Source organism: Fukomys damarensis, unplaced genomic scaffold (assembly GCF_012274545.1).
Source record: "Fukomys damarensis isolate Sample0158 unplaced genomic scaffold, DMR_v1.0_HiC HiC_scaffold_21, whole genome shotgun sequence".
Classification (NCBI taxonomy): domain Eukaryota; kingdom Metazoa; phylum Chordata; class Mammalia; order Rodentia; family Bathyergidae; genus Fukomys; species Fukomys damarensis.
Genome location: NW_022900933.1, coordinates 12,261,194 through 12,286,493, shown reverse-complemented (window position 1 = coordinate 12,286,493; position 25,300 = coordinate 12,261,194). Strand labels below are relative to the sequence as shown.

The 25,300-nt window shown below is 39.8% G+C and overlaps 1 protein-coding gene across 4 annotated transcripts in view; it reads right to left on the bottom strand.

The window, feature by feature from the left end:
- The window catches only part of Exd2 (exonuclease 3'-5' domain containing 2), a 79,931-nt gene extending 54,637 nt beyond the window's left edge, over positions 1-25,294 (bottom strand). Inside the window, exons 1-3 of one of the 4 annotated variants that reach the window (XM_010645355.2) lie at positions 25,056-25,294; positions 24,578-24,718; positions 13,716-13,779 (exon numbers count right to left, since the gene is read on the bottom strand). The gene's annotated coding sequence lies outside the window, so the exon portion shown is untranslated. Of the gene's footprint in view, positions 1-13,715; positions 13,780-15,645; positions 17,772-21,726; positions 21,855-24,577; positions 24,719-25,055 lie in introns of those variants that run through there. The other 3 variants (XM_010645358.2, XM_010645356.3, XM_010645357.2) reach the window with 3 other exon arrangements.
- Positions 25,295-25,300: the final 6 nt, after the last annotated feature.

Genomic DNA, 25,300 nt, shown 5'->3' with positions numbered 1-25,300 from the left:
AAAAAAAAAAAATAAGAGGAGGAGAGGTGGCTGGGATGTAGCTCAGTCCAAAGGCCCTTGGTTAAACCCCAGTACTATTTTTTTTTAAAAAATTAAATAAACACACATTTACATAACAAGAGATTTCCAAAAAATCCCAAACTGGGTAAAACAACCAAAACAAACAAAAAAATATGGCTAACACAACATATTCAAACTGATGGAACCAGACAGTGCATATCTTAAGAACAGCAAGAGAAAAATGATTCCTTACACAAGAGAACAATGAATCAAGTAGCTAACAACTCTTTATCTGAAACAAAGGAGGATAGGAGACAGTGGGCCAATATTTTTAAGATATTGCTAGACACTGAAGATGGGCGTGGTGGCGCACACCTGTTATCCCAGCACTAAGGAGGCTGAGGCAGGAGGATCGCTGTGAGTTCGAGACCAGCCTGGGCTACTTAGTTAGTTCCAGGTCAGTCTCGACTACACAGTGACACCCTGTCTCAAAAAAAAAAAAAGAAAGAAAGAAAGAAAGAAAGAAAGAAAGAAAGAAAGAAAGAAAGAGAAAGAAAGAAAGAAAGAAAGAAAGAAAGAAAGAAAGAAAGAAAGAAAGAAAGAAAAAAAGAAGACACTGATAATCCAGAATTCTGTAGGTAATGAAAACATCCTTAAGAATTAAAGCAAGCCTGGGGGTGTGGCTCAATGATAGAACACTTGCCTAAAAAGCAGGAGGCCCTGAGTCCTGAGCTTAGGTACCCTGAGGGGAAAAAGAAAAAGAATTAAAATTAAAGAAGTTCCCTTGAGCCAGGAATTCAAGGCCAGCCTGGGCAGTGTAGCCAGGCTTTTTCTCTTACAAACAAACCAACAGTTGAGAAAACCAACCAATCTAATTCTGGTGTATCATGTCTGATTTACAGATGACTCTGTACCAACTAAAAACAGCCTGTTGCAGCATTATGATACAAATTTGCATTATTGTGTATGAGAGTGTTTTCTCAAAGACAGGGTCTCACTTACATAGTTTGGCCTGGCCTTGAACTCACTATGTCTCCAGGGCTGGCCTCAAACTCCTGGTGCTCCTCCTGCCTCAGCCTCTGAAGTGCTGGGATTATAAGTGTGTGCCACCATGTCTGACAATTTAGAATATCCTTAAAAGACAGTGTAAAGCAAAATCCTTCTACTTGGCAGATCTCCAAGAAATGCATGTGATTGCCCACTTTCTCTGCACTGAGATGTCAAGAAAAGATCAACATTGATGGATGGGCAGGTGCTAAATTCTATTGTAAGTATTCTTGGGAATCAGAAAGAAAACCAGTATTAGCGGGAATTTAGCTCAGTGGTGCTGCCATCTGCTTCGCAAGCACAAGGTCCTGAGTTCAACCCTGGTAACAACAAATCAGTTGAAAGGAGGCCAGGGAAAAGATATGAGGATCACCTCTCAAATTGGCAGAATATAATGATGTTTGAGTCCCATAAAAATGCTTTTTTTTTTTTTTTTTTTTTGGTTTTTTGAGACAGGGTCTCACTATGTAGTTGAGACTGACCTGGAACTATGTAGCCCAGGCTGGTCTCGAACTCACAGCGATCCTCCTGCCTCAGCCTCCCGAGTGCTGGGATTACAGGTATGAGTCACCATGCCCGGCAAAAAAATGCTTTCAAAGGGCAGCTTCTGCAGGAGTGATCGTCAGGTCATCAGGTAGACGAGATGACAGGCAGCATGAATCCCCAGCTTTCCTGAATATTTTTGATCTCTAGTATTCGGTTGAATGTGTGAATACAGACCTACGGAACCTGTGGATGCCAAGGGCAGCCTGTTCTGCCAAGTGCCTAACTGCCAAGTGACTCCAATAAAGGTCAGGCCGAAACCTCCCAGGCTCAACCCCCGAGGGAAGTAGCTGAGGGACTGCTAGCAAGAGGATTACTCTGGACCTTTTACATCAAAAAGTTAACAGTTTGTCCTTACTGGGATACACATATCTTGTGAGTATGGGTTTGTCATCCCTGCTCGTACAGTGTTTCTGTCAGCACTGCCATCTGTGGACCTAACCAGCATGCTTATTTATTGTAATGGTTTTTCCTGTGGCGTTGCTTCCAGTAGAAAAGTGTGGCGGTGGACTCACAGCTGTGGAATGCATTGATCTTTCTGTATATTTCATTACCCAGAAGCTGCTGGTCTGCTGAAATGATGCAAGGGCCTGTTAATGGTTTGGTTACCAGCACCAGTGGGGAGATAGCATCTGGGATTCTTTCTTACGAAATTCACCCTGTTCTGCCATATATGTGGCTGTTTCCTCCCACAGTCGGAATACATAGGTCCAGGAATCCGGAGCTGGGAATGAAAATGACTTTTCTCATTCTTACCCTAACACAGCCCACTCCCACGATCTCTGCTTCCCATCTCTCAACGCTGAGTTCTGCTGGTTTGGAGATCTCAGTCCCCAGCAGAGAAATATTTCTACCATGAAGCACAACAGTAGTTCCATTGATTAGAAAGTTGAGATTCCACTCAGCCATTTGGACTTCTTATTCCACTGAGCCAGTTTCCAAGAAGAAACTGCTTAACTGGCTGGGGTGGCGGATCCTAACTACCATGGCGACACGAGGTCTTTGTTGCACACTGGGGACCGGCATCCAAGAATTTCCCTGAAATTAAAGATTCCCTGGGATGCCTCTCAGCACACCCAGGTTTGAGCTAAATAGATAATTAAAGCAGCCAGAAAAGGCTAGAATGCTGGAGGGGATTGAGATCCTTCAGGAATGAAGGTTTAGTTCACTCCAGTAGGTAAACAGCCTAGACCAGAAAAAGAGGTTTGAGAGAAAAGGAAATAACAAATGAGTAGTGGGAAGTAACAGTTATAAATACAACTATGACTTCATGACCTCTTATAAAAATGAGCACAGTAATAGCAATGCATGAAGGCCAGGCATGGTGGCGCACACCTGTAATCCCAGCACTCGGGAGGCTGAGGCAGGAGGATCGCTGCGAGTTCGAGACCAGCCTGGGCTACATAGTGAGTTCCAGGTCAGTCTCAACTACATAGTGAGAACCTTGTCTCAAAAAACAAACAAACAAAAAAAGCAATGCATGTTTTTTTCCAACATTTTCAGTGTGTACAGAATAAACAATTCCCCTTATTATTTCAGAGTCAAGATTGTGATGACGGTAGACTTTATAATTCAAATTTCAGTATATTCAGATAGACCTTGACTTGAGAAGTAATTAACACTGCCCACATACGAACACTGCATTATAGTTCAGTGGCAAGCATTCTTCTGTCTCAGGACACTTGCACTTGCTGTATCTTCTGCTTAGATTGGTCTTCCCTCTTGATATTTGCAAAGGCTCCTCCTATATCTTTTTTGTTCGTTTTGTTTTGTTTTTTGAGACAGGGTCTCACTATGTAGTTGAGACTGACATGGAACTCACTATATAGCCCAGACTGGTCTCAAACTCACAGTGATCCTCCTGCCTCAGCCTCCTGAGTGCTGGGATTACAGGCATGCGCCACTACACCCAGCTATCTCCTTTAAATCTTCATTCAGTGTCACCCTTCTCAGTGATATATTCCCTGCCCACCCTATTTAAGCTTCTTAGTACGTATCACCATCTAATTATATATTTTACTTACCATACTTTCTGTGCCCCCAACTTTGGATAAGTCGTGATTTAATGACAAGGAACATCATCCATCTTGTTCACTGTTATATTCTTAGGGTAGGAAATGGTGTAGATACCCAAATATTTATTGTGTTATGGCTTTGATCTAAAGTATCCCCCCCCCGAGTCTCATGTGTTCAGAAGTGAAACTTCTGAAAGGTGACTGGGTCACGAGGACGCTGCAGGTAATTATCTGACGGCACAGCTGAGTGCACTCCTGGGAACGGGGCCTGGTGTGAGGAAGTGCGGCACAGGATGCCTGACACGGAAGGGTGCATTCTTGTCCTGGGCTCCCCTCTTCTTTCTCTCTCCGTCTCTCTCCCCCATTCCTGGCTGCTATGAGGTGGGCAACTTTCCACCACGCCCTTCTGCTGTGCCCTTTCTGCTAGGAACCAAGCAGCCATGGGCTGAATCCTCTGAAATGTGAACCAGAATAATCCCCTCCTCCTTTTAGTTTCAGGTGCCAAGCATTTTGTCCCAGTGATGTGAAACTGACAAATATATTATGGGACACTATGCTGTGGAGCAACTTAAAATAATGCAGTAGATCTATAAATATTAACCCAAAGGAACCAAGCTGTTTGTTGATCATGGATTTTTATTAGAGGGTAAGTGGGATTAGGCGAAGGGGTAAACATGGTTTTGTTATAAAAGTTAAACTTTTTTCAACGTTGGGAGAAATCTGAACATGCTTATCATCTTAGGGAAAGAGGCAATGGGCGTCGGAGCGGATGAATACTTGGGAGAAAGAGGAGATAACGGATGGAGCAGGCCAGGAGGAGACACGTGAGACGGTATTGGATAAGGCGGTGTTTGGATGAGAGGAAAACGGGTGAAGAGGCTTCAACAGAGGACCTCCATGATCCTTGGGAACCAAATGGGGAGGTCAGGGCTAAAGGAAAGGTCTTGGGCAGTGTGCTCCACTTGGGAGGGTTTAGAACAGGAACAGAAAACATGTTATGGTCAGATTAATAAAATTATGTTACCTGGTACCACTTTTACCTGACAGTGCCATGAGGTGTTCTCATCTCTACCCTGGGACAATTCCACCTTAAGAGGCAGGCACACAAGAGCAGTGGTTCTCTAATTTGCACCAGACTGCACAGCTGATGAATGCGGGAGCCACGTTTAGAAGTCCTGGTCCCGGCCTCTCTCACTGAGCCCTTACGCTCCTCTGAAGTGAAGTGGAACAGTCCCCACCTACCCCATCCTCTATCGCCCGGTCCCACCGTGGAAGGGGAAGGGCACATCCAGTGGGTGTGTGATGATCCACTAGAAGCTAATTAGATTTCTATTCATACTTTGTCAACTCACAAAGAAAGAGATTCATCTTGGCTAATATTTAATATTAAAATAGATGCTGGCAACCTTATTTTTGTATGCCAGCTGGTTATGAGTCATCTTGATGTTTTAAGAGAGACAGGAGTTCCGTGGCCCAGATGGAATTATGGATAAGCTCCCCATAATTAATATATATAGTGTGTGTATGTGGCTAAGGAAGGATATCAAGGTGCTAATTTTTGTAGGAAAAAGACTTTTCCAGAATCTTTATAATACAATCATCTTTGATGAGATGGTGATCGATGATGAAGATATTTGGCTTCACTCAGAGGTTTGCTAGGTGCTTCTTTGCAGGATATTAAAATTGTTTTCAGAATCTATAAATTTAAAAAATCCATAAATAACTCGCACTTTTCTCTTACAAAAAGACAAGGATCTAAACTTTGCTGATTTTTTTCAATGATAATAAAGTGGCTGTCAGCAATACGTTACTTTACAGATACTAAGAAACAATATTTTAAAATTCTGTTCCCTCAAGATTGGGCTGACAGGGCCGGGGATTTAGTTCTTGAAAACTACTTCAAAAGAATATTTTGAAAATGATATTTAGAAGTGTTTTCATTACACTGTAAATTTTTTGACAAAAAGTATAGAAATTTCTACCAATGTTGATACTTGGGCCTGGGGATGAAGCTTAGTGATAGAATACCTGCTTAGGATGCTTACTGCCCTGGGTTCAATTCCCAGTACACACACACACACACACACACACACACACACACACACATATGCATAGACATACTCTAATTTGCACATATAAAATCCTGGAGAGAGAATCTTCTACTATATTTAAGAATCTCACCCTCTGCCAAAAACAAGAGTGGTATAGTGTAGTTGCTTTTTTTTTTTTTTTTTAATAGAACTGGAGATTGGATCTAGGCCCTCCATACTAAGCTATATCTCCATCCCTTTTTAATTTTTTTATTTTGAGACAAGGTCTCGGGAGGTTTCCCAGGTGAAATTTGAACTTGTAATCCTCCTGCCTCAGCTTAACAGAGTGCAGGGATTATAGGTGTGTACCACTGTTATTGGCTTACAGTTTGAATCTAAAAGTTCTTCCAAAAAGCTATGTATTAAAGGGTTGTTCCCCAGAGTAGCAATATTGGTAGATTATGAAAACTAAAAGGGGCAAGGCCTAATATGGCTTCTGGCCATTGGGGAGGTGCTCTTGAAGGGGGTAGTGGGACCTCCAGTCCCTTCCTCTTCCTCTTTTTCTCTTCCTATCCATGAAGGCTAACACATGCTCCCTCTGAAACTGAGTCAAAATAAATATTTTCTTGTGTCTCAGTTACTTTTCTTGTTGCTGAGACAAAATACCTGACACCCAAAGTTAAAGGAGGAAAGGTTTATTTGTCTCACAGTTTGTAGAGGCTTCAGTCCATAGTTGGGAAGCTCCATGGCAGAGGGGGATCAAAGAGGAGAAATAGTTCATAGTAGGCAGAAGGCAGGAAGGTAGCAAAGGGGCAAATACCAGCAGCAACAATCAATGGCTGTCTTTTTGTACCTTAAATTTCATCAAGGCTATTTAGGGCAGGCAATACTCACACCCAGGGTGGGGCATCCTTAACCCTACCCAGAACTATGCCAAACCAATAAGTGGGCTGATTTAGTTATCACTCACCCTTGGTCCCAGAATCACACACTCTAGATTCAGCCAACTCTGAAAAGCCTTACCTATCACCACATGAGGCCTTAGGGGACCATCCAGACACAAACCACAACACTTGGTAAGTTAATTATCTCAAGTATTTTTACAGCAATTGAAGCAATCACACACACACACACACACACACACACACAGAGTTGAGGGATTTTAACTACACTGCAAATAAATATAAAAATGCAGTGCAAAAAATGTAGTGTTCTGATTAATTGCAAATCCAGCTGATTGATATCACAGAAGGTAAAAAACCTAATTAGCTAAATCTCAATAAAAAAACTTCATAAGATTGATCAGAATCAATGAAAAAGCAGGAGATAGCACAAAAGACACAAAAATTTTGTTCAAAGAAGTAATAGCAGAAAACATCCCAAGCAGGGAAAAAGAATTTGCTACACAGATAAGTGACGCATAGAGAACACCAATTAGCCATAATAAAAAAATCTACACCAAGGCATACAATAATCAAGCTTCCAGAGATTCAACATGAGAACAGAGTATTACAAGCTATGAGAGAAAACAAACAAATCACCTACAAAGGAAAATCCATCAGAATCACACCAGACTTCTCAACACACTCAAGTCAAGGAGAGTTTGGAGTGAGTATTTCAAACCCAAAAAGAAACAAACTCCAACCCAGACTGATGTAACCCACAAAACTCTCTTTCAAAGTGATGAAGAGGGCCAGGTGTGGTGACACATGCCTGTAATCCCAGCACTCGGGAGGCTGAGGCAGGCGGATCACTGTGAGTTTGAGACCAGCCTGAACTACATAGTAAGTTCCAGGTCAATCTCAATCTCAACTACGTAGTGAGACCCTGTCTCAAAGCACAAAACAAAACAAAACAAAAACCCCAAACAAACAAACAAACAAACAAAAGTGATGAAATAAGATCCTTTCATGATAAAGAACACTTGAAGAAATTCAAAATCATCAAACCACCACTCCAAAATGTTCTGAAGGACATTTACAGAGATAATGAGGGCTACAACTCCATGAACCCCAACAGAATGAATCCACCAGACAAGACAAGCAATTAAACAGAGGGAGAAAAATGGAAACCAACAACAGGAAAATAACATAAGGGTAAGTCAATACATATCAGTTATAATCATTAGTGTAAATAGTCTCAATTCATCAGTAAAAGAAGCACACTGGGAAAATGGATCAAGAAGCAAAATCCAGCTGGGCATGGTGGCGCACACCTGTAATCCCAGCACTCAGGAGGCTGAGGCAGGAGGATCGCTGTGAGTTCAAGACCAGCCTGGGCTACATAGTGAGTACTAGTTTAGTCTGAACTACATAGTGAAACCCTGTCTCAAAAAACCAAAGGAGGAAAAAAAAAAAAAAGAAGAAGAACAAGCAAAATCCAACAATATGCTGCATACAAAAAACACATTTAATTCAAAAAATTCATAGACTGAAAGTCAAAGGATGAAAAACAATATTCCATGTGACAGAAACTTGGGAATAAAGCAAGGGTAGCTATTCTATTTGCAGACAAAGACTGATTAAGAGGAAAAAGGTCACTACATCCTTTTAAAGGAAACAATCCAAGAGGAAGAGATAACAATCATAAATATATATGCACCAAATACCAATGCACCCAACTGTATAAAACAAGTATTAATGACATAAAAATTAAATAAGCACTATTGCAGTTGTAATGGGAGACCTCAAAACTCCACTGTCACAATAGACAGGTCAACTAGAAAAAAATCAACAAAGAGAGAGCAGCACTGACCAAGCTTCTGAACAAATGGACTTAGTAGATGTCTACAGTGTTCTAACTCACAACATCATAATACACATTCTTCTCAGCTGCACATGGCACAGTCTCCAAAACAGGCCACATATCAGCTCACAGAACATGCTTAAGTAAATGCAAAGGAAGTAAAATTATCCCCTGGTATATCCAGACCATAATACAATAAAACTGGAAATCAATGGCAAAAGAAACCACAAAAACTTTATAAACACATGGAAATTAAATAACACCTTCCTGAACAACCGATGGGTCACAGATGAAATTAAAGAAAAAATTAGACAGTTCCTGCAATTAAATGATAATGGCAAAAAAAAAAAAAAACCCACACTGGAACTTATGGGATGAAATAAAAGTAGTCCTACAAGAGAGATTTATAGCAGTGAATTCCCATATCAGAAAAATAGCAAGCTCAAGTAAACAACTTAATGTTGAACCTCAAGGTTCTAGAAAAAGAAAAGCAAGTCAAGCACAAAGCTCATACAAGGGAGAAAATCTAGAAAGATTGGAGCAGATATTAATGCAAGGGAGACTAAGAAAACAATGCAAAGAATCATTGAATCAAAGAGTTGGTTCTTTGAAACATCAAATAAAATTGACAAATCCTTAGCCAAATATATATAAATTAAAAAAAGACTAAAAAAAAAAAGACTCAAATCCATGCAATTAGGAATGAAAAGGGTGAAATCACAACAGATCCTGCAGAAATCTAATAAGATGAAAAACACAGAAGAAATGGACAAATTCCTAGATACATATGAATTACCAAAGCTGAATCACAAACATGTAAAAATTTGAAATTAAACCAGTATCAGTCAATGAAACTGAAGGTGTAATTAAAACCCCACAAATAAGAAAAGCGTAGGTCATGATGGATTCACTACTAAATTCTACAAGAAATTTAAAGAAGATCTAATGCTGTTACTTCTCAAACTCTTTAATGAAATTGAAAGGGAAGCAATACTGTCAAAGTCATACCTGGAAGAAAGCATTACCCTAACAACAAAATCAGAGGATTCAACCAAAAATGAGAACTACAGGTCAATCTCCCTAATGAACATAGATGCAAAAATCCTCAATAAGATACTGGCAAACAGAATGCAATAATCATTAAAAATATTATATACGTAAGAATTCATCCCAGGAATATAGGGATGGTTCAACATAGGCAAATCAGTAAATGTAATATATCACATTAACAGAACAAAGGACAAAAACCGTATGAGCATCTCAATAGATGCAGAAAACGTGTCTGACAAATTACAACACCCATTCATATAAGAATCCTATAGAAAATTAGAATCGATGGTCTTTATCTCAATCTGATAAAAGCCACCTATGACAAACCAACAGCCAACATCATACTAAATGGAAAAAACCCGAAAGCTTTCACTCTAAAATCAGGAACAACACAAGGATGCCTGCTGTTACCACTCTTATTCAATATAGTTCTGGAAACATTAGCCAGAGCAATTAGACAAGAGAGAGAAATAAAAGGAATAAACATAGGAAAGGAAGTTGTATTATCATTATCTGTGGATGACTTGAAATTCTACCTAGAAGACCCCAAAAACTCTACCAAAACATTTTTAGATTTAATAACCAAATTCAGTGGTGTAGCTTGATATAAAGTCAATACTCATATAGTATTCCTAAGGGCCAGGGATGTAGTTCATTGGCAACCTGCCTGTCTGGCAAGCACAAGGTTCTGAGTTCAATTCCCTGTACTATTTTGTTGTTGTTGTTGTTGTTATTGTTGTTTTGTTTTTGTTTTTTGAGACAGGGTCTCACTATGTAGTTGTGACTGACATGGAACTCACTATGTAGCCCAGGCTGTTCTCAAACTCACAGCGATCCTCCTGCCTCAGCCTCCCAAGTGCTGGGATTACAGGCGTGTGCCACCATGCCCAGCTCAATTCCCTGTACTAGAAAAAAAAAAAAAAGTATTCTTGTACACGAATAACAAAGTCACTAGGGAGAAAAATAGAGATACAACACCTTTCACAATAGTATCCCCCCAAAATGAAATACCTAGGAACCGATTTAACAGAGGAAGTATAAGACCTTTATGTGGACAATGACAGTTGTTTGAAAAAGGAAATCAAAGATGATATCAGAAAATGGAAAGATACCTTGTTCTCGGGTAGGAAAAGTTAATCTACTGAAAATGGCCATATACCAAAATTGTTATATAGGTTTAATACAATCCCAATCAAAACACCAATAGCATATCTCAATAATTTAGAGAAAATCCTAAAATTCATGTGGAACCAGAAGAGACCTAGAATAGCAAAAGCAATTCTGGACAACAAACACAAGGCGGGGGTTATCACAATCCCTGATTTGAATTTATACTACAGAACTATTGTGGTAAAACAGCATGGTACTGGCAAAAACAAAACAAAAGAACCCCAAAAAACAAACAAAAAAATAACGGACCTGAGGACCAATGGAACAGGTTAGAAGATGCACTCACCCACTTTATCTCTGACAAAAGAGCCAAACATCTTCACTAGAAGAAAGATAGCCTCTTTGATAAATGATGCTGGAAAAACTGGCTTTCTACATGCAAAAGATTAAAACTAGACCCATACCTCTCAGCGTGCACTAATCTAAAATCAAAATGGATCAAAGTTCTAAATATTAAAACAGAAATACTAAACTATTAGAAGATAGATTAGGTAGGAAGATAGATTGGTGTAGGCAAAGACTTTCTGAATAAAACCCCATCGCACAGGAAATATCACAAAGAATCAACAACTGGGATCTCATCTTATTAAAAAGCCTTTGCACAGCGAAAAAAATCACCAACAGGGTAATACAACCCTCACAGTGGGAATAAATTTCTGCTAGCTGTTCCTCAAAGGACTAATATCTAGAATATATAAAGAACTCAAAAAACTCACCACCACCCCCAAATTTTAAAGACTCAATCCAAAAATGGACATCTGAAATGAATAGTATCCGTCATTACAAACCACACAGCAAATCAGTGTAGAGATTCTCCAAAAACTAAAGCTACAGGTTCTATTCAACCTAGCTATTTTCCTTCTTGCTATCGTCTGGAAATAATGAAAAGCTTCACATCACAGCAATATTTGCACACCCATGTTTATAGAAGCAGAGTTTGTAATAGCTTTTTTTTTTTTTTCCTGGGTACTGGGGATTCAACTTGGGACCTTGTGCTTGCAACACAGGCAGCAGAACCACTGAGCTAAATTCCCAGCCCCTGTAATAGTTAAATCCTGAAAACAGTCCAAGTGCCCATCAACTGATGAATGGATAAAGAAAATGTGTTTTTATACAATGGAGTAATACTCTGCCATAAGCAGCATAAGCTTGAAACATTTATAGCTAAATGGATGGACCTTGAGACCTTATTCCTAAGTGAGATAAATTAGACACACATATTTAAATACCACATTGTTTTCCTGGTGTGAGAAACCGAAAGGGTAAATAAGGACCAAAATGTATAATAGATACTGCAAAATGGGAAGAAAATATTCAAATGAGAAGGTGAACAGGAGGAAAGGAAGGGTGGGACAAGGAAAAAAAAGATAATAGAAGGAAAAAATGTAAACAAAGCTTTTGTAAATAAGGAGGGGAAGGGCCGGGGATTTAGCTTAGTGGTTGCACCGCCTGCCTCCCAAGTTCAATTCCTAGCACAAAAAAAAAAAAAGGCAAAAATAAGGAGGGGAAGAAGGCTTCAAGGGAGGGGAGGGGAATGGGAAAAAAAGAAGCTGCAAGACATATTATGTACAGGTACAAATTCCCTAGGATGAATGTTATCGTTATGTGTATCTAAAATGTACTAATAAGAAATAAATGAGTATTTCCGCTTTTTTAAAAAAGAAAAAATTAGTAGGGCCAGGCATAGTGGTACACAATTAAAATCCCTGCACTCAGGAGGCTGAGGGAAGAGGATTGCAGTGAATTCAAAGTCAACCTGGACTACATAGTAAGACCTGTTAAAAAAAAACAAAAAACAAAAATCAAACAAACAAGTTAATAGGAGCACAAAAAAACAAATAGGGTGTGTTTTTGTACAGATAATACAATTTTGAAATTTAACATATTGCATTTATTTTAGCATCATATCATCCTTTAATTTTTAAACATTTTGTGATTTATAAAATGAACATAATATATTAGGACAACACTGTATTATATCACATGTAAGTAACATGGGGTGAAAGTAGTTTGTGAAGATCATTGTTCAAGTGGAGTATTTCTCAGTCTGGGCACCATTTTCCTGTACCCACCCAAGCGATAGCTCGCTATGCTATCAGGCTCCACACACCTCAGGAATGAGAAGTTAAAAGGAAATCTGGAATAAGCAAAATATATGACTGAAATTTCCAGTGGAAAAATCAAATTCTTTAGAGCAGAACTTTCCACAGTATCCGATTCTAACCTTTTATTGCCTTTGACATATTTTACAACTCTATAAATGGTAGATAACTTAGAGCAGTGCAAAATAATTCTTGCCTACAGACATGTAAATAAATTCTGCCCAGTGGCCTCAGCTGACTTGCCTCCCACATTGAGAAGAAACTAGTTTTACCAACACTTTCAAATTCATTTCAAATTTCTGGTCTATAACTTTGGGCTTCTTGCTGTTCTCCCACTAATAAGTTAATAAAAATCCTCATCACATTTCATTTATATCTGAACAACAAATGTGATTTTATCCATAAAAAAATGTTTCCCCCTTTTGGAGCCTCGGTAGAACACTTGCCTAGCATGCACAAGGCCCTGGGTTCCACGCCCCTGCTCCCCAAAAATCCTTTAACAAAGAGGGGTTGCTATTCTTTGGCTCCCTCTGCCATTTCAAGATCATATTCTTTCCACTATGCTTGAGAGGAAAAAGAATAGCCAGGTTTTACGAGGTCCATGCACCCAATCAATCTTTTCCTCATCTCACGGTGTTATCTATAGCCCTCCCTGTGGCTTCCTGCTCAGTCAGGCAAGATGTTGGCCTATTATTTCTCTCTACTACAAGCCCTGCCATTATTCTGGGTGACTTCAATGATCAAAAGGGTGATCTCTCCCGCACTTCCCGGCTGCTCCTTACTCTGATCCCAACAACCTCCTCTCCCCTCCCCAGCAGCCCACTCCTGCCACCCTCGCTTGGGTATGTCATCCTCTGTAACAGCGCTACTTCCAGAAACTCCTCTCCTTCCAACGGGCCTGTGACTGCTTCAGGACATAGCTACCCCAAACTATAGCACCTCAACACACTGGACATTGTAAGCTGAGGGAATCTAAAAAAAAAAAAAAGCAAAAATTGAAAAGTTACTCTCACCTTCCCCTGGTCCTTCTCCCCGAGATAGATCATTAAACTTCAAAAGGACCATCCTTATTCCTTCCTGAAGATGAAGAGACATAAAAAATCTGAATAAATTGGCCTTGCTAAGTCCCCCCGCCCAGTTTATAGCTATTGAATAATATTCCTATTTTTCCCACTACTATCCACACTTCATCATGTTTAGTATAAAAATACATAGATTTAAGCCAGGCATGGTGGCGCATGCCTATAATCCCAGCACTTGGGAGGCTAAGGTAGGAGGATCACGGTGAGTTGACAACAGCCTGGGCTACATAGTGACTTCCAGGACAGTGTCAATTACGTAGTGAAGCCCTGTCTCAGAAAGAAAAAGAAAAAAAAGTTTGAGCTGGGTGTGGTGGTGCACACCTATAGTCTCAGCACTTGAGAGGCTGAAATAGGAGGATGACTGTGAGTTCCAGGCCAGCCTGGGCATCATAGTTCAAAACCATTGTTTTTGGCTTGTCTCATCCAATTCTTTGTTTGAGGCAAGAACCTGGAATACTGTTAGTTAGTGAATCATTTCTACAGGAACTACCCCGCAACTCTAGAGATTGAAGTCAGGGGCGCTCTCTACCATCGAGCTACATCCCCAGCTCTTTTGAATTTTTGTCCTTTTAAACTTTGAAACAGCCTCACTAAGTTGCCTGTGCTGGCCTACACTTGAGATCCTTCTGCCTTAGCCTTAGTCTTCTGAGTAGCAGCTAGGATTTTAGGCATGAAGGACTATACCAGCCCAAAGAATATTTTTATAATGAAAATTTGGGGAAAGGAGGCATAAATTGTTTACATCAGGCCTACACTGGCTATAGATCAGAGAGCTGGGAGTTGTGAAGTGAGGAAAGTTTTGGGATAAGACTAAGAAGTGTTTCTGGCCAAGCAGGGTGGCACATGCCCATAAGGCCAGCACTCAGGAGGCTGAGGTAGGCGGATCCACGTGAGTTCAAGGCCAGCCTGGGCTACATGGTGAATCCTAGTCTCAGAAACACCAAAAAGAAAAAAAACAAAAAACAAAAAAACATCTTTTACTTCTGGGTTGGTTAGAGTTAACAGTCTGGACAGTTCATCTGCAAGTCGGATGCAGTGGCACCTGGTGACCTACAGCCTGGAGTCCTAAGTCAAAGCTGAAACTTACATTCTGGGATGTGGAACAGTCTTTTGTTCATTGAGCCAACAGTATTAACTGATTAATTTCTACTACCTCTTCTCCCCTCCATACTCTTACCCCTTTAATTAAATTTAGGAGATCTCAGAACTTTTCTCTTATCAGTATCAATGACTCTAGCCTTGATCACGAATGTGAGTTCTTTTGAACCTGTCAAATCTTTTGGAAGTCACAGGGGCACCTCAAACTCATTGTACATATAATTAACTGTGAGGTTTTTCCCCTCAAAATGGTCTCTCCCAGGAGTCCTACGTCACTGAGTGCTTGTACAAGAATGGGCATTCCCCTGATATCTTGTCCCTCACCCCCACTCTCTTTAATCCACCAAATTCTATTTTTTAAAAATCTTAGAACCATCAACTGCACTGCTACTAGCCTTATCCAAACTATCATCTTCTCTTCCCTATAATCCTGCAAAAGCTTCTTAATCATCCTCAAATCCACTCTTAGCATGCTCACAGCCCTTTTTCTCCAAGTAGCCAAAATTATCTTACAAAATGCATATCTGATCATATAAAACCCCTTAAAATCCTTTCGTGATGTTAGGTGAAGACTAAAATAAATGCTTAACATGGCCAGAGCTTGCAGGATTTAGCGGTCATTTAACTGCATCCTCACCTGAAATCATGCCCCATCCTATGTGCTTCAGCCACGGGGGCCCTCTCTCCCCCCACAGGACCTTTGCACGCGCTGTTCCCTTTGCTCAAGGCACCCCACCTGCCCACTTTGCCTTATTCAACTTACACTTCAGATCACAGCTCTTCTTAACGTCTCTACTGGGATTCTCTTACTTTAATCCCTCAGCCTCACATTATCATCACTGTGTGAGTGAGGCATGACCCAAGGGCTCTACCAATAAGAATCCATCTATGAATATAAACAATTCCATTTAATATATGTGGAAACAGCACACATTTTTAGGTACAGCTGTTATTTTCCTCTGAAAAATGAGATTATACTATTTTTTCCTATGGGGTTTCCTTTTCTGGTACCGGGGATCGAACTCAGGACCTTGTGCTTGTGAGGCAGGCGGTGGAACCACTGAGCTAAATCCCTGGCCCTCCTATGGGGTTTCTTCAGAGTTAATTCACAGGTAATAGCTGTAAAGGATGTGGAACATGGCCAGCTGCATAAAAATTAAATGTTAGCGATTATACATTGTAACCTATCACCTACTTGTATGAATCTTTGATTAAAAGTTGTCTGTTACTGTCTGATAAACATTATGAATACTGGTTGGGGTACCTTTTATGCTATCTCTTGTATTTGTGGGAAGAAGTAGCTCAGTGGTGGAGTATGTGCTTAGCATTGAGTGACACTTTGGGTCCCAGCCCTCGTACCATTAAATAAGTAAACATATACTGTATGTTTAGCTAGTGTTGTTTAACTAGTGCAGTTACATAGGGTAGGTGTCAATAAACATTTGTTGAATGAATAAACTTCGTCTGTGGTATAAAAGGAAATACACTTGGTCTTTGTTCTTAGTATTGGTCACAGAGCTTCTAAAATTCTTGAAGACTCCTGAGTGCTAGGGATGTCTTTTGTTTTTCATAATGAGTCTTTTTTGGGGGAGGGGTGCTGGGGCTTGAACCCAGGGTCTTGTGTGCGCTAGGCAAGCTACATGCCCAGACCAATGAGTCCCTTTCAATCCCACGGGAGTTTATACTATTGAGGACAGCTTAGGACAGGGCAGAGCCAGTCACCAGTCACCAAAAAGACCATGAGAGAGGATGACAGGGTAGGACTGTGATTGCGGACCTTTTAGAGCTTTCAAGGATACAAACAGCCCACTGTGGCACATGTGTCACAGATGGACACCACTGGGCTAGGAACTCTCAGCCTTACCCACTTACTTCCAGGAAATAGGATTAGGGGGTTGTGGAGATTAAGCTCAGTAAAAAGTTGGGACCAACAGGTCTGCCATGCTCCCAGATTGCTGAAAACATGGAGGTGCTGGAGGGTGGTGTGTACAGATAGGGCCCAAAATCTCCCCACTGATCTCATACTTTGCACTATGCATCTCTTCTTCTTGCCATTCTTCTGGATCCTTTTTAAGAAAACAATAAATGTAAGTAAATAAATGTTTCCTGAGTTCTGTGAGATATCCTAGCAAATAAGTGAACCCAAGGAGGGAAGGTGTCATGGTAAACTCAATTTACAGTTGATCAGAAGCACAGTCTGGTGGCCCTGAGCTCTTAACCTATAGGATCTGACACTGTCTCCAGGAGATAGCATCAGATCTGAGGTGAGTCACGGCACACCTAGTTGGTGTCTCTGGACAACTGCTTGATGTGTGTAAAACATCCTGACCATTTCATGATCAGGTTCTGCGTTGAGTGTGAGTATAAAGAGAAAAATTTGTTTTATTCATATAATTTCATAATCTTGGGAAAGAAAAACTAATATGGTTTAGATTTGTTGGAGAAGGGGTTCATGGAAGTGGTAGAATTCAAGGGAAGTATAGGATTTTGGATGGATGAAAAGAAGGTAGATTTGAAATGGGACAATAGAATAGAGGTAAGAAGAAAAGGATGAGCCACCATCCTTCCTGGAGGGTGAGTGCGATGAGGAGTGACAGGAAATCCAATTATAGATGGGGTGCAGACAAAGCTTGCAGGGACTTGATAGGCAGGTAAGGGAGTCTGGATCTGACACAACAGCAACAAAAGAGTCATGGGCAGAGGTGCTTCAGCAAGATCCACTCACCCAACACTAGAACCCCATAGTAGTGCCAGGAACTCTGCTTGATGCTAGAGATTCCAGTGGTGATCAAAACAGACCATGAAGCAGGCCGTGGTCATGCACGCCTGTAATTGCAGCACCCACCCAGGAGATGGAGGCAGGAGGATTGTAAGGAGTTCAAAACCAGGCTGAAAAACATAGGGAGACCCTATCTCAAAAAGCAAAAAACAAAACAAACCCAGTCCAGGAGTAGTGAAGGAGTTTGGCCAAGTGATTTCTGAGATCCTTATGAGCTTTATCATTTTGCAATTTGAATAGTAATTACCCTCTACCAAACTCAAAAATAGCCAGGTAAACACCAGCTCCAACTTATGGGGTATTTGTAGTCAAATATGCTGATTCCACTTACTTGTGAGTTCATGTAGTTTATTCAGAAGGAAGGGAGAACAAGTTTATAAATATGCACTGTGGTTGTTCACATTCCAGGATCCTGTTACCGATGATCACGAAGCCCATAAAGACAATAATTTTTACCTCTGCTGCAGACAGTTTGCTTCTCCCTGGTCTTATTTTACTTTGAGGGGTGGCACTGTCCGATTCTGTTTTTCAAATGGTAATTAAGACACTGAAGAAGTTCAATAAGCATTACAGACCATCTCCAGAAAAGAAATGTTGGATAAATCACTACATACCCAGCACAATAAACACTATCTTGTTTTAACAGTTTCTTGTACCACTAACCATGGGTTACTCACGTGGAATTCGGAGATTAAAAATGAATGAAAACATCTGGCTCATAATGATTTTGCCAAGAAAACTTAAATATTTCAAACTCAGATATCTGGTATAGAATAATGTAGGTAAATATCACTGAATAAATATCAAATGAATAATCTTGGCTATTGAGAATTTTTGTCTACTTCCGTTGGGTGTGGTGGTGCACACCTGCAATCCAGCACTGTGGAGGTTAAAGCAAGATGATCATTTTGAGTTTGAGGCCAGCCTGAGCTACATAGTGAGTTCAAAGTCAGCCTAAACTATATAGTGAGACTGTATCAAAAGAGAAAAAAATAAAGAGAATTTTGGCCTACTTTTATTCCATAAAGACTATTTTAATTGATTTCTTCATTGATCATGAAGAAATATGCATGACAAACTTGACCAATGTCTGGAAAGTTAAAATGTGACTAGAAAATTCTAGTAGCAGCCAGGCATGGTGGCGCACGCCTGTAATCCCAGCACTCAGGAGGCTGAGGCAGGAGGATTGCTGTGAGTTTAAGATCAGTCTGGGCTACAGAGTGAGTTCCAGGTCAGTTGCAACTACCTAGTGAGATCCTGTCTCAAAAACCAAAGGAAAAAAAAAAAAAGGAAATTCTAGTAGCAAATAATTTCTGACTTTAATGACTGAACCCAACTACTGTATTTCACAGCCTGGGAACTCATTTCCAGACTTGTACAAAATTTTCACTTTAAAAAAACAAATTTGAAATCAATAGCAGAAAGAAATTTTGGAATTTACAAATATGGGGAAAAGTCCAGAGATTTGGCTCAGTGGTGCTCTCGCTTGCCTCTCAAGTGCAAGGTCCTGAGTTTGATCCCTGGTACCAAAAAAAAGAAAAAGAAAAAAAAAAAAAACCAATACAAATATGGGGAAAATAATACATTATTAAACTGGGCATGGTGGTGCATGCCCGTAACCCAGCACTGTGGTGTCTGAAGCAGGAGGATCACCACAGTTGAGGTCAGCCTAGGCTACAGTGAGTTGAAGGTCATCTTGAACTACATAGTGAGATTCTGTCTCAAAAAAGAAGAAATAGGCTAGGTGTGGTGATGTACACCTATAATCCCAGCACTCAGGAGGTTGAAGCAAGGAGGATTGCCATGAGCTTGAGGCTAGCTTGGGCTACATAGTGAGTTTAAAGTTGGTCAGAACTACATAGTGAGATCTTACCTTCAAAACAAAACAAAAAACCCAAAAATGAAAAAAGAGAAAATAATACATTCTTAAATGACCAATGAATCAAAGAAGAAATGACAAGGGAAATTAGAACATATTTTTTGTTTGCATTTTGATATTTTGTGACAATCTCACTATGTACTTCAGGCTGGCCTCAAATTCACAATGATCCTCCTGCCTCAGCTTCCTGAGTGTTGGGATTACAGGCATGTGCCACCACACCTGGCAGAACATACCTTGAAGATGAATGAAATAACCAGAAAATATATAAAAATATCTAGGATTAAGCTAAAACAATGCTTGGAAAGAAATTAATGGCTGTAACCATTTAGCTCAAAAAGAAAAAAAATCTCAGATCAATACAAAAAGGTTAAATCCAAAGCAATCAGAAGGAAATAAAATAGAGTAGAAATAAAGAAAGTTTAAAAAAAGCAGCAGAATAAAAACCAAATGTTGATTCTTTCAAAGTATTAACAAAACCAACAAAATTGGCTGGATTATCAAGAAAAAAAAAAAGAGAGATTCCAATTACTAAGATCAGGAATGAGAGAGGTAACCTGGATGTAATGGACAAATTCTTAGAATCAAACAAACTACCCAAAATGGATCAAGAAGAAATTGAAAATCTGCAGAGAATTACTGTATAAGATGCAAAGGGTTTGAATCAGTAATTCTCACAAGAAGCTCAGGCTAGATGGTGTCCCTGGAGAATTTTATCAAATATTAGAAAAGAACTAACACTAATCCTTCAGAAACTCTTGTAAAAAATAGAGGAAGATGCATTTCCCAACTCATTCTATGAGTCTGGTATCACCCTGATACCAAAACCAAAACCAAAGATACCACAAGAAAGAAAGCTATAGCCAGAGCCAGTGGCATATGTAATCCAGCACTCAGGAGGCTGAGACAGGAAGCGTGCCAGTTTGAGGCCATCCTGGACTACAGAACATGACTCTTTCAAAAAAAAAAAGAAAGAAAAGATGGGGAGGGGTGATAGAGAGAGGAGACTACACTCTAAAATCCCATATGAGGACCAGGGATTTAGCTCAGTGGTGCCATTGCCCAACTTACAAAGGCAAAGTCCCAAGTTTGATCCCGGGTACCAAAAAAAAAAAAAAAAAAAAATCCTATATGAATATAGGAACACAATTCTCAACAGAATATTAGCAGTGTATCTAGTAACATATAAAATGGATTACACAGTATGACCAAGTAGGGTTTATCTCAGGAATGTAAGGTTAGTTTAACATATGAAAGTCAGTCAACACACATATTAATAAAAGAACAAAAACTGTATAATTTCAATAGAAAAGAAAAAGCCCATGACAAAATCCAACACCCTTTCAGGTAAGAAAAAAACAAAAAACAAAAAACAAAAACTCTAACAAAGAATAGAAGGAAACTTCTGCAATATGATTAAGGGAATAAACATAAAACTCATGAATGACATAATATTTGGTGAATGTTAAAAGCTTTCCCTCTAGTAGTAGGAATGTCAAGATGTCTCTTCTATTCAACAATGTAATAAGAGTTTCTAGTCAAGGAAATTGGGGAACACAAAGAAATAGGAGGCAATCTAGACTGAACAGGAAAAGGTAAAATTGTTTCTATTAACAGATGATATGATCTTTTTTTTTTTTGGTACCAGGGATTGAACTTGGGTCCTTGCACTTGCAAGGTAGGCCACCGAACCACTGAGCTAAATGCCCAGCCTGATATGGTCTTATATATAGGAAATTTAAGGAGTCCATAAATAACTGTTAAGGTTTATAAATGAGTTAACTGAGTTTGCAGGAAACAAGGCCAATATACAAAATTCTACTGTGTTTCTATAAACTAGCAATTCAATAGAAGACTTGTATTTTAAACAAAGAGTGCTGGGACAACTGACAAGATATCTACATGCAAAAGAATGCAGTTGGATCCCTATATCACAGCATATACAATTAATTCAAAATGGATCACAGACCTTAATGTAAGTGCTAAAACTATAAAACTGAAGACATATAGGAGTAAATCTTTGAGATCTTGGATTAGGCAATGGCTGCTTAAATATGACACCAAATTACAAGTGATAAATTAACAAAAGAAAAACTTAAGTGTGCAGAAGATAACTCGAGGTTACAAATATTACAAAGTAATTTAGAAAGTAAAAGGACAATGGGAAAAATATACGCAAATCATACCTTACTTTTCTTGTCGCTGGGACCAAAACGCCCAATCCCTATTATGAATAATGTCACTGTCAACATTTTGTTGTTTTGAGACAAGGACTTGGTATGTAGTTCAGGCTGGCCTTGAACTCACTATGTAGCCCAGTAGCCCAGAGGGTGGCTTTGAATTTGCAGTGATCCTCCTGCCTTAGCCTTCTGAGTGCTGGGACTGCAGGTATGCACCACCATGTCCAGCAGCATGTAGTCAGTTTTGAAGATTCCTTTCCTCAGTGATACTGGAACCAAGCAAAATATATGCCAAAGAGTGAATGAATTTCTGGGAACTCTACAGTTGACCAATATTGAGCCCATAGCAATAATGGAGCAATTAAGGATCCAGTGTTTAGCCATTTCCATATCTTGGTTTTTCTAGAATTAATTTCTTTTTTTCTTTTTTTTTTTTTTTTTTTTGGTTTTTTGAGAAAGGGTCTCACTATGTAGTTGAGACTGACCTGAAACTCACTATGTAGCCCAGGCTGGTCTCGAACTCACAGCGATCCTCCTGCCTCAGCCTCCTGAGTGCTGGGATTACAGGTGTGAGCCACCACGCCCCGCTAGAATTAATTTCTAAAACAGCATTTCAAGGCTCCTTGAGTATGAATATTAATGCACCTTAGTTTGTTGGCCTAAGTAAGAAAAACATGAATGAATTTTTTTATTCTCCTTGATACATTCTGCAGTGGAAAGACTACTCAGAGATCCAATCTCATTTCTTATGTTAAAACTAAGTACAATGGGGCTGGGGATTTAGCTCAGTGGTTCTACCACCTGCCTTGCAAGCACAGGGACCCAATGGATCCCTGGTACCAAAAAAAAACAAACAAACCAAAAAACTAAGTACAGTGGCTTTTTCTCTATAAATGCATGCATCAAAAAGGCAAAGCTCATACGGTAGTTGAAATTGTTATAGATTATGTACACTATTAATTTGTAAACAACATATAATTTGCAGTTAACAACATTCTTTATAAGGGCAATGGTGCTTGATTTTCTTAAATTGGTTATGTTATAGGTAGCACTGCCAGCTTTAGCAAATAAAAATACAGGATGATAAGTTTGAATCTGAAATAAACAATGAACAACTATTTTAGTATGAGTATATTCTAAATATTATATGGGTACACTTATATTAAAACATAATTGTTAAAAAATAATTGTTACCCGAAATTCATACTGAACTGACTGTCCTATCTGACAACACTAATTATAGATAGGTTTTATTCACTCTCCTTACTAACAGCTGCCCAGGGTAGCAATAGGAGATAAATAGACTGGGTGATTCTGTATTTCTGCCATGTGTGGTCACTGAACAGTTAAAGAAGTTTCCAGCAAAGTCCTAGGATTGGGCTGGCATGTGGTCCTGGGCTATTTTTAGGCTGAGGTAAATGGGATGGTTTATCCAGAGATTGGGGAAAACAGCTATATTTAAAATTGTGGAGGAGTCTGTGGAGTATGTACTTATGTAGGAGAGGAGGGTGTGACTTAGACTGTCATAGTAAAGGCCGCTTTAAACACATCATGTGTCCATATCCCCCAACCCTGGCATAGTAAGGTAGACGATGGCCTATTAATTGGAAGGAGCCAAAGGGCTTGCCAGTTTGGGATGTGTGGGTTAAGTTATGTCAAGCACAAGAATGGTGAAATGGGAAACTAGCCTTGCAACAAATGGGCTTGCTGGAATGCAGCACAGGTACCTGAAACTCAACACAGCTGAAACTAGAATCCTTACTGTCTCCAAATTCCTACTTCCAAAGTTTATTTGTGTATTCAGCAAATGGTAAGTGGCCACTAAGTACCAGCTTTTTTTGGGTAATGGGGATGGAACTCAGGACCTTGCACTTGCAGGCGGCAGAACCTGTGAGCTTAATCCCTGGCCCAGGCTCTCCATGAATACTGAGCTGAACACACACAGTTGCTGCTCTCAGGGAGCTGGTAGCAGAGTGTAAGAGACTACCCTGTAAATACGAAAGTAAATGATCAATTGCATGTTATGATATTGTTGTGAAAGATGCTTAGCACTGTAAATCTTTAATCAAGCTGTTATACTACTGATGGTCTTCACATGGCAGATGTAATGAATAAACATTATTGCTTGTTATGAGAAATCCTGAGAATAAAACTTTTGAAAAGCACTACACACTTTCCTACATAGGGGAACAATATTTCATTAATACTGTAATTTCTGGTCTGGCGTGGTGATACATGCCTGTAACCTGAGCTACTCAGGAGGCTGAGATGAGAGGATCATTCGTTTGAGCAATTTAGCGATTTAGTGAGACTCTGTCTCAAAATAAATAATAAAAAAAGGTCTAGGGATGGAGCTCAGTGCAAAGACCCTGGGTTCATCCCCTACCACTAAACAAAGGAACAAACAGAGCCAAGGGTGTAGCTCAGTGGTGTTTCATCCCTAGTGCTACAAAAAGAAAAAACAGAAACCACGCATCTAGTGATCTTCTAATCTCTGGAACTCGCATTAAATTTTGCAATATTTGTTATGAGCTTTCAGATTAAATATTTGCATATTTATTAGATGATTAATTTTATTGTCATTGCACAAAAATAGAAGTAGGTGATTTTAACAGGTGAAGGTCTATGTTTAGCCCATTTTTCTTTCTTCTTTGTAAAGTTTTCCTTCAGCCCATCTTTTATGATGGTTGTACTCAACTGCTTCTGTAACATCTCCAGTCCAGAGAATGTAATTCCTGCTAAATTGTAAGGGCAAAATTGACACCTGACTATTTCAGTTTATTACCATTTAGCTTCCAGGAAAAGTACTACACTGAAAAGGGAACTTTTGTATCTGGTAAAATTCCAAAGCACTTACCCAATTTCCTCAATGGGGTCAACACAGTGACTCCCAAACACGTAGCTGAAGGTAGCTACTTGTGGTCCAGACCACAGCTGCTAGCTAACAGCTGTACAACCTCTTGGTGCCAATAATGCTTCTTGGGTCTTGTGAATATATCTGGAAAGAATGGGTAGAAGTACTTTCACAGGGCTGTCTCAATTTTTTTCTTCCTTTCCTTCCTCTCCCCACCCCCACTTCTTCCTCTCTCCTTCGGTCCCTCTGTTTTTAGAGAGGATTGCTCGGCTAGAGGTTTAGCTCAGCGGTTCAGTGGCCTGCCTTGCAAGCGCAAAGACCCGAGTTCAACCCCCGGTACCAAAAAAAAAATATATATATATATATATATGGCTTCGATCAAGTTAGGGCACCGAACGTGCTCCCTGACTAGGTATCACCCCCGCCCCTTCTCAATCCTTTTCTCCCTTTTTTCCCCCATTATAAAATTCCTATTACCTACCCCACGGAACAAGGTGGCCTTTTCTTTTTTTGCTGAAAAGCTGGAGGAAGGGAAAATTAGAGAACTGAACGGGGGTGGGGATGTAGGGATGTTAAAATTATGCTGGGGAAGAGGGCAGGTGCGCTGAACAAATCTCCAGGCAACCTCACCCCCAGCGTCCAGTCCTAATCCCGGGTACCCCTTTCTCTAGGCCTGCGCTGGGGGTGAGCCGAGGGAGGAGGACCCGAGCCTTTGCCCGCAGTCCT